This window comes from Arvicola amphibius, chromosome 3 (genome assembly GCF_903992535.2).
Source record: "Arvicola amphibius chromosome 3, mArvAmp1.2, whole genome shotgun sequence".
NCBI lineage: Eukaryota > Metazoa > Chordata > Mammalia > Rodentia > Cricetidae > Arvicola > Arvicola amphibius.
The window spans coordinates 157,815,714-157,832,297 of NC_052049.1; the positions used below are offsets into that span (position 1 = coordinate 157,815,714).

The following is a 16,584-nucleotide window of genomic DNA, read 5'->3' on the forward strand; positions in this document are numbered from 1 at the left end:
ATTTAAGACTGTAAAGAATGGCAACTTTACTTTTTTCTCTAAGAGAGAAACTCATGTCTCAGAATGCAAAGCAAAAAAACTTGTTTATCATTACGTGACACTGGTTGTTTACACAAATACAGAAGTTCCCAGACTAAAATATTTATCTCAGTAAGGGGAGAAAGTCATATGAATGTAAGAATATTTTATCTAAATATAAGTTTATTTTCATCTTCCTTAATTAATTTTTGATAGCCTTATTGGATCTGGAGAGATGGCTCAGCAGAGGACCAGAGCTGATTCTCAGCACCCAAGTCAGGTGGCTCACAATTGCCTTTAACTCTAGATCCAGGGCATCTAATTATTTCTTCTGGCTCCTCAGGTACTCACACACAGTTGCAAGAACAGTCTTGCAGAAATATACGTATGCATATAAATAAAAATAAAATACATTTTTAAAAAAAATGACCATATCAATACTTAAATCTTAAACTGAAGTAAAATGAGCCTTTTCGACTGGGTTTCCTCGGAGCTGTCAAGCCTAGCTGCTTGATTCTCATTTAATGGAGAGGGCTTGCATGGGTGAAATGGTTTTATCTAAACCTAAACTCTTGCCATCAATAAGTGACTGGCCTGAAGGCATGAAGTGACAGAGTAATACTTTCAAAATTAATTTCCTTAACTGGCATTGCTGGTCTTTGGAGACTGATCTTTTCTATGGAACACTGCCTAAGAAGCAGAAGTGAACATTTTTCAATATATAGTTGTCACTGGCTTTCCTTAGTCCCACAGGACAATGGAAGTCTACACAAGTTCTTCAGTCTTTACCTGGCTGACACAACGTTAAAGATATTACTCTTCTCAAACATAGAGGAGCGATTTTTCCTGGTCCTTGCTTTTAACAGACTGGATTACCATCAGTTGAGGAAGCTACTAAGGAAACTAATATTTTTAAAGACCCACAACTATTATTTCATCTCAATTCACAATAGCTCTTATACGATGATATTATCGTCTGTAGCTTTTAGGTTATCAAGTTAAATAATTAAGTAATTTGAATAAGGCCATAGATAAGGAGACGAATATTCAAGAATTAATGCTAGGTTTTTACTTTGCTGTACAGTTGGCAGAGAATTCTATGTGGGATATCTCTTGTCCTGAACCTCACAGACACATGGCTAGTTACAAATCTTTTCTGAGCACTAGGAAACCATTCTAAATTCCATGCTTTAAATAGCTTCAATATTTTAATTGTCCCAGACTGGCCACTGCTTTGTTTGTGTGTTGAAAGAAAAGAACCCAATTTGTTTTTTTTTTTTTCCTCTCTTTTTCAGAAGGCATTCTGGAAGCCCCATTTTAATTTAGAAAAGCAAGTGTACCTTGAATTTATACTTGGTACCAATTTATGTTGTAACATTACTGACAGTGTCACTTAATTTGCCTAGTTGCCTATGGTCTAAATGTAGGTAATTTACAAACCTCTAACAATTTTCAGCCTTGCTAAACGGCACAGAGAACTGCAATTACATTTAAAATGCACTGGTGCTCTATATGTCAGTGAAAAGCACCTACAGAGGAATAATTACAATGTAATTGCCGACAAGTTCATGAAGTAAACATACATTATTAGAAGACATTCATCTGTTCAATTTAAGTAACATTGCAGCTAACATATTGCATAAATAGGGAGCCATTTTGAGACTAGTTACTGTAATAACAGGAAGGTAAATTAAAACGTGGTGCCTAAGTATATGTATTCTTAAGAGTGTTTCAGATATGTTATTCAATATCCAGCAGCTTGCTTTTGACCTTTAGAAACTAAACTTTAAATATTGCATTCCTTCTACAAAAATATTTATAATCAACGTGTGCATTAGATCTGATTGAAATAGATGTTACAGAAAAGTTTTTCAAGAATTTGAACCATAGAAAGAAATGCAGAAAATCATATTTGTCTCATATTTTAGAATGTTATGTAGAATGTTATATAAGATGCTTAATTAACGTCTGATGTGGTGAAGGACCCAGACTAGTAGATCAAATCATGGCATCATTTGTGATTACACTGAATTGCTGGGCACATTTCACTCCTAGTCTCCACATTTTCATCTCTCACATAATATATGTCTTACCCAAGCCAAAGGATTTTTTTTTTGAGTCTAAAATGTTGTAGGGCACAGAATGTACTGTAGTCCTGGAACACAGCTTTGGCTCAAAACTCTCCCATGACCGCATAAGTGTAGCAGGCTTTCTTGGACAGGCAACCCCTAAATCATGAAATGGAGACTTATTATTAGTTATGAATGCTTGGCCTTAGCTTACACTTATTTCTTGCTAGCTCTTATCACTTAATTTAATCTGTTTCTTTCTATCTACATTTTGCCTCAGGACTTTTTACCTTTATTTCATTCTGTGTATCCAGTTTTCACTGCTTCCCCCATGTCTGTCTGTCTGATGACAGCCTGCCTGGCTGGTCTCGGGTGTCTCCCTTTCTTTCTCCCTCATTCTCATCTTTATCCTTTGTTCTGTCTCTCTCAAGCCTAGATTCCTCCTCTTACTTATTCTCCGCGTATCAGCCTGACCTATCTATTAAACCTATCAGGTGCCTTAGACGGGCAAGATGAAACAGTAGCACATCTTTACATAATTAAACAAATGTAGCATAAACAAATATTTGACACATGTTTAGATCTGGGGTAAGAATGAGAAAAGAAGACAAGGAATCAAGATGCCATTCCCAAGTACATAGAATAATCATACTGCAGAAAAATAACGCAAATGAATAAAATGTCTGGCAAAATGATCCACAAGAGATTTCTATATAAGTCTACACTAAGGAAAAAAATGCTTTTTATATTAGACTCCCCCATCTTTGTTTTTCTCAAAAGTTAAGTCAATTCTTACAAAAACATACTAGTCATTAAAAGAATTCTCATATTTTGGCTAATAAAGAAATATAACAGATACTTACATTTATGTAGCAAACCTTTAAAATGGATTTAATGCCCATTGGATTTTACTGATCTATAAAGAATGTCAACACAATGGTTTTACCTTACTACTCTATATAGAAACTCGAAAATCACCCATGCTATCACATTTTGTGCACTGTTGCCAATATCTTGACAATTTTACATCAGATAAAATCATCCCAATTTTTCTAAGACTAATTGAAAATTAAATTTGAACCAGTAGAATTGGAAAGGGCATTTAAAAAACTCTGTTTAATGATGCAATTGAAATTGAACTTAAGTAATTTATATTTGTGTGTGTGTGTGCTCATGAGTGTGTGTGTTCAGAGGACAATTTATAGGGTTTGTTCTCTCCTTCAGTCAAGTGGGCTCCATGAGTTAAACTTAGTGACAAGAGCCTTTACTCACTGAATCATCTCAGCTGACCCCAATTTGAACTTATTGTGAATAAATTGTTAAATTTACCTCTGACTCACAAAAATAATGGTAAAACAAGAAGCTACCTATTAGTAGGATTTTTTTTTATCATAAGTCAACATTATGTTGACAACGTAATTCCTGCTCTTAATATATATTTTGCTAATTTCTCCAAATCTATATTTGAATTTAAAATTTTCCTCTACAAGAACATGTTTTGCAACCTTTTCCTATAACTTAAGATGATAATTTTGGGGGTTGTGGGAACTTTGGGGGCTTAGAGCTGCCTGAAAAGAGTATGTCACTAGCTAAGTCCTCGAAGGTGCATTATCTTTAGCCACAGCTACTTCCTGCCATGCCTTCTGCTTCCTTCCATCAAGGTGTGGCCAGCTCTGTTCTGTCACACTTCTACTGCAATGGTATTTTGCAGAGTAGATGGCTACACTTAGCCATGGACTGAAGCCTCTAAAACCATGAGCCAAAATATAGTTCAATTATTTAAGCAGAAATTTTGAATATTGAGTGACTTCTGTATCATCTTTTTCCTCTCATATGTCACCTGCAATATCTCTTACACTTGTTTGTGAGCATATGGGGTTGGCCCTTGTCCCTCCCAAAAGATTCATTTTCAGTCACTGCATACCATATTTATGTGAAGGAAAATTAGCATGTAAAGCATGGTTAATAACCAACTGATAGCTCTGAATGTGCTTTATCTTTTTCTATGGATTTCACATTAACTCAAGATGTCACATTATTATCTACTCAATTAGAGTGGTACATAACATGGTTTGTGTTTTTTTTTTTTTTTGATGGCAAGATGTACAGATATCAATAAGCCAAAGACAGTATGCTGTCTGATTAAATTTGGTGAACCTTTGAGAGATTACTAGTGTTACATAAAAGAACATGGATGACTCAGGTAGGGATTTTTTTTCACAGTTTATTGAGGAAACAAAGGAATGAGCAAGTAAAGAGAATTACTAAGTTGCTGTTTTTGATGAAATTCTCTTGAGACTTTCTACATAGCATATAAATCTACACTAAACTAATATAAATCATCTGCTACTGTTTCTTGATTTAAACACACTTCTTTGTCATATTTGTTTCGTAGTGAATTCTCAGCAAAGCAATTGTTAAGCCTTCTGTGAAATTCATAGGAGGTGAGTCACACAGAACTTTGTCTCCCACAGAAAAGTCAGAATTGACCTCAGGGTGGGATGTAACAGACTTCACCTTTGTATGTGCTCATCTTGGAAGTCCATTCTTGTTTTCATTAGGGACATGGCATGAGTAAGAGGTTTTGACATACTCTGTACATAAAAAATGAAAACAGATCTCCTTCTGTAACACTAAAAATGTTTTTATTTTCTCCCTCAAGAGAAATAGTGTTTAAACTGGAATGTCTTTTGGGTAAGAGCCCCTACAGATCCATGAAACCCATTACCCCAAACATTCAAGATCAGAAGTCATTGAGGATAAGCATTTTCCAATATCTGACAGTTTCTTAAAGATAGAACCACTATATACTCAATTGTTAATATTGTTAAAATATCACCTGAATGTACCCATGAACTAGTACTATATACCAAGATAGTTAACTCATCCATGTTCCTTCTGAATTCCCCCATTTTTCTTTAATTAAAATATAATCACATCATTTGTCTCTCACTCTGCCTCATCTCACTCCTCCTAGGTTGCCACCCCCAAAATCAACTGCCTCCATTTTCTTAGCTCTTGTTAATATATATGCACTCAAATGAATAAATGTATAAAAACAATCCTCAGAGTTCAACTGCTGTTGCCTATGTTCATGTTTCTATAGCTGACCAATAGATATTGGGTAATCATCCAGGTGGAAGACTAATTTTCCCTGTCTCAGCAATTGTTAATTGCTTGTAACAGCTAGGAATGGAGCTTCACACAATTTATTCTACATACATGGGGATGTTAACTGGTATTAGAGTGTTCAGGTCTTGTTTAGAAAGCCATGTTGTTGAGTTGTAATGGGTATAGTTTCCCTGTCCTAAAGGTGATTTGTGAGGCACCATGGAGGTGCTGGCAACCAAACCTACATCCTCTTTAAGAGCAGAAGATAGTCTCCACTGCTGAGCCATCTCCTAGGCCCTTGAAGTCAACATCTTAGTTAAAATTGAATTTTCTGATCTCTGAGCAAAGTATGTCTTTTCCCTCATTAGGTTTTTTCATCTCATCTCAGTAATACTTTCAGTATTTTGTAGTTGTAGAAATATTAATTCTTGAGTGTTAGATATTTTATGTTATGAAAATAATATTATTTTTCATGGCAATTTTTATTGTGTAGGAGCGATTAACTGTCCTTTGTTTGGTAGTGCTGATGATTGAACACAAGGACGTGAGCATTGTTGGTAAGTGCTCTCAGACTATCCTCAGCCTCATATTCATTATCTTATATTTATCACATTTTTATTTTTTAAAAAAATACTGATAATTTTCAGTAGTTTTTATACTGTATATTATGTTTAAGTTTCTATAGAGATAATCATCATATTTTCTGTAAATAGAATCCTTTTGTCTTTCTGAATCCAAATCATCTTGATGATTTATTTTTCTTGATCCTTTGCTTTAAACTTAATTTAAACATTTTTTTAAAAAGGTAAAAATTAAGTCATCAACTTATTCTGACTTTAGATGAAAAGCATTTAGTTGTTTTACCATTAAAAGTGATGTTAACTGTAACTTTTATTTTTTTCTTCCAGATTGAGTTTTCTCTTCATTTCTCTTTTGTTGTGTCTTCATTTTAAGTCTGTAAGGGATTTTATATGAAATATATTCTCAGTGCCCATTAAAAATATGATATGGCTTCCATTTTTCTCTGTTAATACAGTGAAATGTATTGATTGGATTTCAAATGTTAAATCATTACCTAAATAAATCTCAACAGGTCGTATAATAGAAAATCTTTATGTGCATTATTGGACTTCATTTTCTAAAACTTTTAAAAATTTTAATTTATACTCAAGAAGGATACTGGCAGTTTTGGGGGGAGGGAATTTTTATTTCTTAGTTTTAATTTCAAAGTACCACTAGCCTCATTAAATGAGTAAGAAAATATTCTCAATTCTTCGGTTATCCAGAACTATTTTTTTCATTTAAATACAGCCTGGCTCATTAGTTTCAGCCTCTTACTCACATCTTGACTAACCCATATCTAATAATCTTTGTAACACCACAAAGTGGTGTCTTACCGGGAAAGATTCAGCATGTCTGACCTGGTGGCTGGCTTCATGGCGATTGTCCTAGAGAGGAGAGGCAGGGCAATTGTCTGAGCCATCTACCTCACTTCCTTCTTCATGTTCTGTCTACTCCGCCCACCTAAGGGCTGGCCAATTAAATGGGCAAGGCAGTTTCTTTATTAACCAATGAAATCAACGCAAACAGAAGACCCTCCCACATCATTTCTCCTTTTTCTGTTTAAATAAAAAAAAGAAGTCTTTCACTTTAACGTAGTAAAATTACATATAACAAAACAGTTATCAAGTAAGATTTACAGTTACAATATTTATATCTACTTTATCTTTTATCATAACTAAGGAAAACTATAGCTATCTATTTATTCTTCAACTCCATCAAAGATTCCAGAAGGATATAATATTACCTAGGTGAACAAGAAGTAAGCTACTTCCAAAACTCTAGAAATCACAGAGAAATCTCGCTGCCTGGACAGTCACCCAAAGTTCCTCTGTACCATTGGGGCATCCATCTTCGGCCTTCAGGCCCATAGTATCCAGAGACATTTCAATGAAGCCAGAAATTTCAAAGGCAGTTCAGTCACTATCTGCTGTGTCCTTCAGAATGTCTCACAGACTCTTTAATGAATCAGGAACCTCAAAGAAGCATCTCATATTTAGGCAAGTTCAGCAGTCCTCTCTCTGCAGGTTTTTGCGACCAGTCTATGCATCAGTCCAGGCAAGAGCAGTTTCTTGCCCAAATGACTATCAAACTCAATAAGGAGCCTCTTTGATGCCCATCTTCCTCTTGAAGTAGATTGGTGCTGCCAGGAGCAGATGTGTCTCACTGTCATTAAAAGCTCTAAGTTATTAAAACATTTAAATGCCATATTCTGTAGTCTTTGAAAGATATTAGGAATGCCTATCTAACTGAAATATATCTCTACATATCTAGAAAATCTAACTAACATGACTATAAGCTTTACTATTATCGATGATTATCCATTAACAACCTATATTTCTTAATTATACATTACATTTTTAAATGAACTACGCAATCACAATACCTTAATCAAGATCAGAAATACATATACATATAACAAAATTGGCCTTAAATTTAAATCACTAAAGCAAAATCCATATCAATGCAAATTATTAATATCTATATCATATCCCCCTTTAAATGTAAAAGAACATTCATAAGCAGTATTTGGGAATATGGACGTAGTTATTTCTCTCCAAACTGCTTCCTGCTGAATGGGGATGCTGTTAATCAGATCTTTCATGGTGTAACCTGTGTGCCAGGTTCATCTCAGTCATCAGTTGAGCAAAGTAATTTTTTGAGGATATTCATAGCAACCTTTCAGGATGGCATGGTCTATCATACCATATTGGGATAGAAGCAATCCACAGGGTCTCATTTTCTGTAAAAACAAAAGAAGAATCTCTTTTCCAAAGTATCATATCCTTAGATCCAAACTCTGAAGTCAAGGTATTTTCAAAATATCTATGTTGGATTAGTTCAGCAGCATTTATAAACAAATATCTTTTAGCATCTGATGCTTCTTCTTCAGCATTCAAATAATTCAAAGAGAACACAATAGCATACAGTATCAAGATTCTCTGTGTATTTTTCATCTTTATATGGCTTTACTTTAACCTCTATTTCTTTTATTTTTACTTTTACTTTTTGCGACAGGTTCTCTGTATATCTTTGTCCTGGAATAACTCTGTAGACCAGGCTGTCCTTGAACTCACAGAGATCTGTCTGCCTCCAGAACTATTTTATAAAGGCATAGTACTTTCATTTTACTTGTCAGTCTTATTGTCAAAAGTTATTCACATTATTATGCTATTATTTTGACATTTTAGATTTTTAAACGATGTTTCACACTTTTAATGTATTTAATTTACATCCTCTTTCATTTGTTATGATTATTCTAGAATGAAGCAGCTTCTGGCCATATTGATTTTTCTCTTTTGATTTTCTGTTTCCCACTTCAGTGATTTCCTCCTTGATCTATTTTACTTGAACTCATGTGCTTTCCTTGGGAGCATATTTTTAAATTTTATATTATAAAGACTGAAGTTATTGATCTGAGAGTTTTATTTTTATTTTCAACTGAAGTATTTAGTAATATAAATTTATCTACATTATTATATTTTGATATGTGTAGTTCCATTGTCACTCATTCCAAAGTATTTCCTAACTTCTTTGATACAAGGTGTTTTAAACACTTTTACATATTCATTCATTCATCCATTCATTTTTTGTCAATGTATGCATATCAATGTGTACGTGTGTGTGTGTGTGTGTGTGTGTGTGTGTGTGTGTGAGAGAGAGAGAGAGAGAGAGAGAGAGAGAGAGAGAGAGAGAGAGAGAACCATAGCACACATGTAGGACAACTTGCAGAAGTCATGTCTAAAGTATTGATTAATTCCAGGTAAAAGTCTTAGGTGAATGGAGACGTTCTGGACAGGAAAGCTGACTGATACCACCCGTGGGAGCTTCTGATTAGGAGATCCACAATAAAACCCACTGGCACCTACCACTTTCAGACTGCAGGGGAACCAACCTGCAGAAAGACTCTTCCATCCCCAATGTTCCCCTTTTCTGTCCTATAACCCCCCCCACCCCCCAAGCAAGCCACACCACACGCCATGTGCAACAGTCACACTTCCATGGACAGATGGCGGCTCCTCTGCTGGTCTGATTAAAGAACAATCTGTGTCTCAAGATACCATGTATGTCCATGATACCTCCATCAACCCCTATCTAACATTTCTGAACTTCCACATAAGTGTTCTTGGACTCAAATTCAGACCACCAAGCTTTGTATCAAGTTCTTTACTTCCTGAGCCTTTTTGCTGGTCCTAAGGCTCATTGTAAAGAATGCCTGTCAGTTTCTAAGCATAGTTGGTGATTCGCATTCCTCTCGATCATTTCATTTGTTTTTCTGTGAAAAATAACATGCATGGATGACAAATCTGTCAAAAAATTGTATGCCATGTATCTGAGAAGCAAGATGTATTTTTTTTTTTGTTTTGTTTTGTTTTTCGAGACAGGGTTTCCCTGTGGTTTCTAGAGCCTGTCCTGGAACTAGCTCTTGTAGACCAGGCTGGCCTTGAACTCAGAGATCAGCCTGCCTCTGCCTCCCGAGTGCTGGGATTAAAGGCGTGCGCCACCACCGCCCGGCTGGCAAGATGTATTTTAATAAATTTTTCAATCTTAATTTCTGTAATACGAATATCTCATACTTAGAAATCTTCTAGTAGATACATGAACATTTAGATCTCCACATCTCAGTGGCTGATGGTGGAGGCTGACCGAGGAGTCAAGGACAATGGCGATGGGCTTGGTCTCTACTGTACGGGCTCTGTGTGAGCCTTGTCAGTTTGGTTGCTCACCTTCCTGGACCTGGAGGGAGTTGGGAGGACCTTGGACTCAACATAGTGTAGAGAACCCTGATGGCTCTTTGGCCTGGAGAGGGAGGGAGTGGGGGTATGGGTGGAGGGGAGGGGAGGGAAGGGGGAGGAGGAGGGGAGAAGATGGCAATTTTTAATAAAAAATAAATAAACTGGAAAAAAAATTAAGAAATAATAAAATGTGATGCCCCAATTAAAAAAAATTTTAGTCATTCTTTATCTAATGAAATAGTGTAACTTTGAGCAAATTATTTAAGTTATTCTCTAATAACTTAATTAGCAAGTCTTCAGGAATTTAAGGTAAGCCATAAATGAATATATATAATAAAATATTATCTTGGTAAAAATTATATATTTGTGATGGTTAGGATGACTGTTTTGCAGTATTTATATCTTTCATTAAATACTGAGTCATATTTAATTCTATGTGTAATACAGCAATTTCTCTTTCACTGTATGAATGTATGATAGTTTTTTGGAATGGCAAATATTTAATCTTTCTTCACAGTGACAAACTGTAGCAAAGCAAAATTCTGAAACATCTGTACTTATTAGACTTTTATTGAGACTTCAGTTGTAATAGGAGAATCTCCATCAAAACTTAAGTGATCCAAAGGCTAGGCTATAGCTCAGAGGGTGAGTTATTGCCTAACATGCATGAGGCTATAGGTTCACTCACTAGCACTACAAAATTTCTATTACGTTAAGTAGTAGTTTGTATACACAAACTTCAACTGTTGCTTGTTTTTTGTAATTATCTACTTTATTATTACTTTCAACTAGAGTATTATCAAAAATGGTTAAAAACATATATGAGTCCTCTCTGATATCCAATACTGATATCAAATACTTAGAGGTTTGATAGATAAAAAAATGCATAACTGTGTAACAAGTTAATTCTAATAAGGTAAAGGTAATTGAGTGGGAAACACTTTGACTTCTTGATAAGCAGATATTCCCTGAGTGGCTGTTTTACAAACTGGCATCAACAAATGGAGTAAAAAGTGTATTTCCCTCTCCGCTTAAAAGACTGAAATGTTATTTCATATTAGATATTTGATCTAAACTCTTCGTGTCATTTCAGTGTGGTACTTGGCAAGTCAGGGGTGAAAGACCACTCTTTAGGATACTAGGAAAACTTTGGCTCAGAAAGCTACATAGAATTATGATACGAAAATTCTAATGGAAAATATTGTATAATGCTTAAATCATCTCTAACCTGTGTTTGCCTGTATAGCTATCAATTCTCTTTCATTATCTCTACATTAATAGATATGTGTGTGTATTTTTCTATATAAACTTGTAACATAGAGAAAGTACAAAAGTTCATTTATAATCACACAAGTACATCATTAAATTCAAGAAGTACCTTAATAGACATAGACATTTATAGGTGTCTTATGTTTTGTTTCTTAAGAGTAAGGAGCAGTACGGTAGTAATTAAGTAAATGTTATAGTAAGTATAGCTTTATAGTGAGGCTTATCACTCCCCAGGGAACAGATAATTTGTGGTCATGATAATAACAACCAAATGAACTTCAGGTCTTGCAGGAGAGCTTAATAAACTTCAAAGGAGACAGAATAAGAACGTATGAGGAAAAGTACATCCTCAGCCTTTCATTAGGCAAAATGAGCGCGAGTCTCAGCCCAGCATGGCTTCCGAAGTTAGCATGCCTAACTACAAAGCAAATGTATGCAGAGAAATGCACAACAAAGGCCGAGCTTCTAAAGCTCCAGTTGAGTTTCCACAAATGTTGCTTACAAAAGCCGCCATTCTCTGTGTTAACAAAAAGTTGTGGATCCATTCTTCCCTAAATCCTCTTTTCTTGCTTAATCCACCTTGTGCACTTTAGCTTGAGTGTGTTTTATCTGATCTAATCCTGGGGTCATTCACTTTCAGATAGAAGCAACAGGATTATTTCACACTTAAACGAGGTTCAATTTTTATGTGAACCTTAGGAGGACACCTGGCTGATGCAGAATTTAAGCTAAAGATTAACCAAGTGCTCAAGGCACATAATGGCTTTAGATGTAATAAGAGGGTATGATAGAGAGAATTACTTTATGAAAGTATCAAAGTGCAGTATTTAAGATGCAGTGTATTAAAGCTGCATCTTAAAATGTGCATTTTGAGGTCTATACAACTCTGTTATATGGGTATTTTATGCATGTGAGTTTCACCACTCCTCCATATAAGAATACTTGTCTCGAGGAAAGAATCTGCGCTCTATTAGGAATTTTATAGTCCTAGGAAAGTGCTTACAGTTCCACTCATGCCTTCCTATTCAGCACATCCACAACCTGAAACAGGTTGAGTAGGGCCAGGCTTTGTGGCTGAGAAAATTAGTTCTTCATTTTGTTTCCTTTTAATGCACTAGGCAAGAAAACTGAATAGAAAATAATCTAAGCTCTACAAGCTAAAATCATGGATTAGTATGAAGTAAATCTGTTTGCTGTTGTGAGCTCTGAAAAGACATTACATTTCGCATTACTTAAAAGAAAAAAGGTGTGTGTGTGTGTGTGTTCATGTGTAACTGTGCAATTGTTTTATTATATAGCCACAATTTTTTACATTGTGATTGTAACCATGCATGTATTCCCTGTTAGTCTAGAGCAGTGGTTCTCAACCTTCTTAATTCTGTGATCCTTTAATACAGTTTCTTATGCTGTGGTGACCACCAACCATAAAATTATTGTTATTTTTAAACTTATTTTAAGCACATTGGTGTGAAGGTGTCAGATCCTGTGAAACTGGAGGACAAGACAGTTGTGAGTTGCCATGTGGGTTCTGGGAATTGAATCCAGCTTTTCTGGAAGAACAGCACCATAAAATTATTTTTGTGGCTACTTTATAATTGTAATCTTGCTACTGTTATGAATCATAATGTAAATATCTGATGCACAAAATATCTGGTATATGACACTGTGAAAGGGTCGGTCAACCCCCAAGAGGTCAGAACGCACAGGCTGAGAGCTCCTGTTCTTCCTAAATGATAACTTATATTTGTTAAGGTATCAATCTTAGAGGAAAAGGCTAAGGCAAATAAAAGCTACAGTCATATTTTCTTACTGTGAAGTCCATATAACATTATACAATTGCTACTTATTTTCTGTTTTCTAGTATTTATTATACACATATTTGAAAGGAAGAGTGTCACAGACATTTAAGATACATAAAACAATAACGCCACTGGTACCTTTCTTACAGACTGTCTTCTGCTTCCTCCATCTGCAAGAGAAATTCAATACAAATGCCATATGGGGATGCTGGCGCGATGAGAGAGCTAATGCTTTGCTAGATAGCTTAACAACATATTTTCAAGTCAAATTAGCTAGCCAAGAAACAAAAAGGTCAATTCATATAGGAGTAATGTAGATCAAAATATTGCCTTAAGTATTTCTCACCAAATTCTCAGTTCAAACTATAAAAACTCCCTTGCGTTTCTTCTTAGAATATGGGAATGTTAATATATTGCCTTTATATTCCAAACTTATTCTTAAATAGAAATATTAATTTAATATATCTTGTTGAGGAAAACTATGTTCTACATATTACTAAAACATGTGATATTAGTAATTTAGAGTGGCACATCAATTAATGAGTCTCCTCGAAACAACTGAAATTCATTGAAGAGTGAATGTGCCAATACAATAACTCTAGGAGATGGAGAGATTGGCTTAGTGGTTAAAGGACTTGGTGCTCTTTCAGAGGACCTGGATTCCATTTCTAGCTCCTACATGGTGGCTCACATATGTTTCTATCTTCAGTTCCAGGGGCTGTTACTACCTCTTCTGGTCTTTAAGGCACCAGATACATTCATGGTGCACATTAATAAAACTAAACTACAGCAACTCTAATAATCATTGGAATATAAATCATCAGGAGCACAAGTCTGTAAGTATAGACATGCAGAAATAAAGACAATGGCATTTTCAAGAAAAAGGTCCAGTATTTCAAGAAAATATAGTACTGCACATTAAAAGCTATACTAATGAATTGATGCCACATTGTTTATACTTAATTTATAATTTTCACTGTAAAATTAATAGTTAAAAGTAAAATGAAAAAGGCTAACATCATCCACTGAAAATTATATAACTTAATTATTCACTTTTTATAGCATTAATTGGGTTACTTGGCAATATATTGTCAAAACACACAAAACTATGTTATCCTCATATATTTTGTCATTTTGATGCAATTTTGAAGATATACACACAATTCACCATAAAATACTTGCAAAATTAAGTTCATGTTGGGTACATGGGGTTGTTTTATTTTTCTGTATTTGTTAAGGTTTGTTTTATAACTCTGCATGTGGTTCATTTTAAAGAAACGTCCATAGATGGGCTGTTGAGTAGACTGTGTATTCTTTGGGGTTTGGGTGACACATTTTCATGTTCATTTGATTTAAAATATCATTTACTTCTGAGGGCTCTCTATTTTATTTTATTTCATTTTTTTGAGGCACAGTCTCTTTTGAACTCATACCATGTCTCCATTGGTTTGGGAGACCTCAGTGAACTTGTTGGTTTCCTTTTCCCCACTCTTTTCTGCCTGTTTCCACAGTGTTGTGAACTGTCACTTCTTCCAGCAGCAGATCATGGCCTTCCCCTCCCTCTTTCCCTCCAGGGTGGCTGTCACTGCCTGATACTTCCCCACCCACCTCATGAGCCAGATGCCCCATGTAAGCAGATTTTCCGGTAGGATTCAGCTGCACAGCCTTGAGGGCAGCCATCTGCTTTTTTTGTATCATAAGGTGGATGGGCCCCCTCAAACATCTTGAGGTGAAACCTGAAAGGGCAGCCTGGCCTTGCTACGTCCTGTATGGCAGCATGTTGTGCACACGGCACCCAAAAAATGCAGTTTGGGCAAAAATGGTAGGGACCTTAGGAAAGGCTGGTGTTCATCTGTTTTTAGAGAAAGGCTAGGTATTTTAACTTACTTCTGTAGATATTGCTGGAAATGGTGACATACTCTCGGCACACAAACACCACCTTCTGGCCCAGAAGTACCTGTTTGACCACAGTAAGGCCTCAGCCATGTGGCATTAGTACCTGGCCCCCTTCCATCTTAAACAGTTGTCTTGGAAAAAGCTCTGCCTATTTTTTGTCCAGGTGACCTATCTATTGGAGAAAGTGGGGCGTGGAATTCACCTACTATTTTGGGGGTTTGTGTTGATCTTCTTAGTTCTGCTAATATGTTTTTATGGTATTCGAATAGTTTTCCCTTTGTATGTAATTTGCGCTTTTTCTCTTGCAGTTTTCAATATTTTTCTTCGGCACACTTAACTGTGTTTTAACTACGATATGTCATGGAGTGTTTCCTTTCTGATCTTATCTAGTTGGAGTTCTGTGTGCTTCTTGTATCTAAATGCGTATGTCTTTCCTTAGTTTAGGGGAAAATTTTTTCTATGTTAAAGATTTAGTCTATGCCATTGACCTTGTATTTTTATTTCTCATCTATGCTAACAATTTGGAGATTTTGTTTTTCGATAGTGACTCACATTTAATACTTGTTGTTTTTCTATGCTTTTTGAAATAGATATTTTGTCTTGGTTGGTCCTCTACTGAATCTTCAAGTCCTGATAGTCCACCTTCTGCTTGACTCATTCTACTTGCAATGTTTTTCTTTGAGTTTTCCACTTGGGATATTTAGTTTCCCCACCCCATCTTCATTTTAGCACACTTTAGTTCACTTTAATGTTTCTATCATTTTATTGAATTAATTTTCAAATCCTGAGTTATCTTCATCATTTGATTATTTTCTTTGACATCCCTGAAGCATTTATTGTTATCCTGTTGGATTTCAAAGATGTGTTTGCTTGTGTTTTCTTTCAATTTCTTGAATTCTTTGATAAGTTTTATGGTTGTTTTAGGCTCATCCAGGCAGTTTTCTTTAGACACTGCATCTATAGACCTAGTAGTGTGATGGAACATATGCTGTCTTGGTTATTCATGCTGTTTTGGTTTTAAGGCAGTTTTGTTATATGTATATTTTTGTTCTTGATTAAGGTACTGTGTTTGTGCAGCTCATTTAAAATTATAATGTATAGTTAGAAAATACAGGTTATGCTGGGTGGTGGTTGTGCACACCTTTAATCCCAGCACTCAGGAGGCAGAGGCAGGTTGATATCTCTGTGTTCAAGGCCAGCCTGGTCTATAAGAGCTAGTTCTATGACAGGCTCCAAAGCTACAGAGAAATACTGTCACTAAAAACCAAAACCAATCATCCCCTCCCAAAAAAATACAGGTTAATAGATAGTAATATCTAATAGGCAATCTTGCAGTCATGTTAGTTAGGTTTTTGAAATGTAGAGATATATTTCAGTTAGATAGATAATCTTCAATACTTTCAAAGACCTAGAAAATATGGCATTTAAAATGTTTTAAGAATTTAAGACTTTTCATGACAGTGAGACACATCTCCTGGATGCACCAATCTACTTCAAGAGTATGAACATTGAACAGGCTTCTCATGAAGTTTGTTAGCCGTTTGGGCAAGAAATTGCTCTTGCCTGAAATGTTTGACTAGACTTGGAGGACCCACAGGAAAATGACTGCTGAAGCTCCCTAAAGAA

The 16,584-nt window shown here is 35.4% G+C and overlaps 1 pseudogene; it reads right to left on the reverse strand.

The window, feature by feature from the left end:
* Positions 1-14,489: 14,489 nt before the first annotated feature.
* On the reverse strand, positions 14,490-15,616 carry LOC119809443 (annotated as a pseudogene).
* Between the last annotated feature and the right edge of the window lie 968 nt (positions 15,617-16,584).